General features: G+C 40.0%; 1 long non-coding RNA gene across 1 annotated transcript in view; it reads left to right on the top strand.

The window, feature by feature from the left end:
- LOC109507057 (uncharacterized) overlaps window positions 1-2,185 on the top strand; it is a 5,640-nt gene extending 3,455 nt beyond the window's left edge. Inside the window, exon 2 of the long non-coding RNA XR_002166400.1 lies at window positions 1,711-2,185. This is a non-coding gene — a long non-coding RNA (uncharacterized LOC109507057). The remainder of the gene's footprint in view (window positions 1-1,710) is intronic.
- The last annotated feature ends 1,154 nt before the right edge of the window (window positions 2,186-3,339 follow it).

Raw genomic sequence — 3,339 nt, 5'->3', positions numbered from 1 at the left:
AACAAGGCTCACATCATTTATGCATTGTTAAACCCCTGTAATTGAAACAAGACATATTTTGCATATTAGACCATTAGAATAATGCGCTTTACGTTTCTCCCAACACGACTATTTAAGCCTGTGTGGCGATGTGGTAATTCCTTGAATTACAGCCTAATTACCACAATGTTCTTTTGATTTGGCCCATTTCGAAGTTACGCCACAATAATGTTCAATATTACCAGAAGGAATTACTGAGCCGTGCCCAGAAACTTTATTTCGTATCACTTGAATTCATTGAAAGGATTATTAGCCTATGAATTGATCGACGTTAATGGTCCAATCAGGTGCACTTGTTGAAGCGTTCCACTTAGAAGTGGAATTACAGTACAAGCACTCGGTGGGTTTTTTTTCACCAGGCTTTGCGAAGTGTTGCCATCTGTTTATTCTGAAAAGGATTGTCTGCTCAATAGACGTAAGGTGAAAGCCATTCCCAAGCCTTGACACTTTCAAAATATATTTCTGTTAATGTAAACCGCATTTGGCTAAAGCTGCCTTAAGTGGTATTCACTGAGATCAATGTGGGACATATTCCACCTTTATAGTCATAAAACTGGGTTGGGCTTTGTGTATGATGAAGATTTCATTCTCCACTCACTGACCACAACGATGATTAGGCCCGATACGAGAGTTGAATCCAAAATACTTTTTCAAACAATGTTTGGTTTTGAATGATTAAAGAATATGACCCGTAGTTGAAGTGGACGGTAATATTTTACTGCTATGATGAAGATTTCATTCTCCACTCACTGACCACAATGATAGGGACATCTGATTAAACCCGATACGAGAGTTGAATCCAAAATACTTTTTCAGACAATGTTTGTTTTTGAATGAGTCAAGAATATGACCGTAGTTGAAGTGGACGGTAATATTTTACTGTGGTGAAAAGAGAAACGATCCGAATTATGGCTCAGTTTGATGCATCCTAATTACACAACTGCAACCACCAACCACAATGATAAATGTACAGTATTCCTCTTTCTGACCGACTAACAATCTTGTACGGGTCGAGCCTATGTTTTCTCTTCCGACTAAGAACTGAGTAACAATTACATTGAAGTGTTTCTTAAATGTTACCAATGACTATTTGTTTCTGAAAGTGAGTTTCTTTGATAGCTTTGTCTCAATTTTCTCTGCGTGACCCAAAAGAATGAATTGGTGAGTTTTGTCCATTTGAATTCTTTTCAATTTATATTTCATCTGGGGCCTTTATCGCTTTCTTCATATAAGATGAAATTTAAACTAAATGGCCGTTTTTTTTTCTTTGCAGTCATATATAATGAATTATTGAAATGATTTACAATGAAATACAGCCGTACTTGTGGTTTACCTCAAAAGGTTTTTGTTTTTCCCGCAAAACTTTTTCTTTCTTTCTTTCGTTTTTTCTTTCTATTTATAAAAGTAGTTTGCATTATCTCACTGCAGTGTGAGGAGAAGCTTTGAGGAGGGACATAATCTCTCTCATCTTTTCGGTTTCCTTCTCCTTTCGCCCTCTCAGGGCTCTGTGCTCTTTACTCCTCCCTCCTTTATCCCCGGCCATGCTTTGTCCCCACTGCAGAGAGCCTCTCTAAATAGAGGCCTTTCGATGGCACAGGAGCATTCAGGGAGGGGGAAGGGAGTAACGCCACTGCTGTTGTTTCATTTACTTCTCCCTATGGCAACCAGCAGTGTCGGGCCAGGAATGTCCCCTCTCCGGACAAAGTCCTGGTCCCTGAAGCTGACACCAGGGGGACGACAGCTGGGGCGGGATGGAAGCCTGCTCCCTCTGCTCTGGACCGAAGGCCCCGGTTTGAACATTAAACTGCCTCTTCATTAATTTTGGTCTGTCTGTGCTTCACTGTGTGATGAGCAGCCAGTTTTCCCACACGCCATTAAACATGAGTGTGACGAATGATAGAACTGCTGCAAATATTTTTAAGATCTCTTTTGGTGACGTAAGGATCGAGGATCTTACAATTTTGCCTTTGTTTTGGCCCCGATCTCGCACAATGTTGGACAACAATTGTAAGGTCATACAAAATACATCATCACGCTCCTCATCACAGAGAAAGCGCAGCTTTTTTATTCTTAACAGAAAAATAATAATAATAATTCACAAAGTTAGTTGAAGAACCTATCCTTCTTTTCACAGTGAATGCAAAAAAAATCCACTTACAAGTTTTGGAACATCTTGAAAGTTATCTAAAGCAAACAATTTGTATTTTTGCACATTTCCTAAAATGCTAAGAATCTTCATTTAATAGGTTTAGGTGTTATTTTTTTATTATCCGTTGAACATAATTTACCCTGAGGTCGTGTTCAAGTAATTTAATTAGGCAACGATTTCATGTCAGGCCATTGCACTTCAACGTGCATCCTCCAAAGTGTATGTTTTTAATAATGTATTATTTGGTTGTTTTTGTTTGTCTTGCAAATTATATTGCCTGGAGTTCCTTTTACTCAATATATATCATTTCTAAAACACACGCAACTTTTTTTGTCTTATTGCTTATTCAAAAGACAGCTGTTGTCATTTACTGAATATTTCTATTCAGAAAACATGGAAAACAATGTCACGTCTTTAAATTCTGTTTTTAGAAATGCAAATGTTTGATGTTGTTTGCGCACGTGTTGTTTTCAACCCTATTGTTATTTTATGTTCCATGTAAAGTGCTGAATTTCAGTTGCAGCTGTTGTGAAATGAAATATAAATAAAGTTGTTTTGTATTAACGTATACGTTAAACATGTCAAACTTAAATACGAGACAAAGTGTAAAATAAATCAGTCGAGTGGCTGCCATGCAAACAGCATATTTCCTGAAATGCAAGTAATGCACAGGCCATATCAATACAAACGACTACATCTACAAACATTTCACGGGCCAACTCATGCATATCGTCACGATGTAGCCCCAAATTAAAGATTTACACAAATAGTTGAGGATGTTGTACGCAAACAATTACATACGCTCATCAAGACAATTGGTATGAGCGATCAATACATGCTGGGCATCAGATCTTTTCTGGAGCTAGCGGCTACCCGTGAGACATCTTTCGTCATGACAGTGCGTGATAATCCAAATAAATCAACGCTATCTTACAGTTGCACTGCCACTGCCGAAGCCGCCGCTCCGCGCCTCCATGCTGCACTCCAAGGCTCTCTTCCACTCAGCTCCCTCTCACACCCCGCTCACCAAAGAGAGGAGCGCGTTCCCGGCGGCCAATCGGCGCGCCGTCGCCCTTAGCAACTACGTCCATCAGCCTCGCTCGGCCAATGAGCGCGCGGGGCGGGGCGGCGCGGAGTCGCAGGTGAGCCTC

This window comes from Hippocampus comes, unplaced genomic scaffold, assembly GCF_001891065.2.
Source record: "Hippocampus comes isolate QL1 unplaced genomic scaffold, H_comes_QL1_v1.1 scaffold327, whole genome shotgun sequence".
NCBI lineage: Eukaryota > Metazoa > Chordata > Actinopteri > Syngnathiformes > Syngnathidae > Hippocampus > Hippocampus comes.
This window is presented reverse-complemented; position numbering and strand designations above follow the sequence as displayed.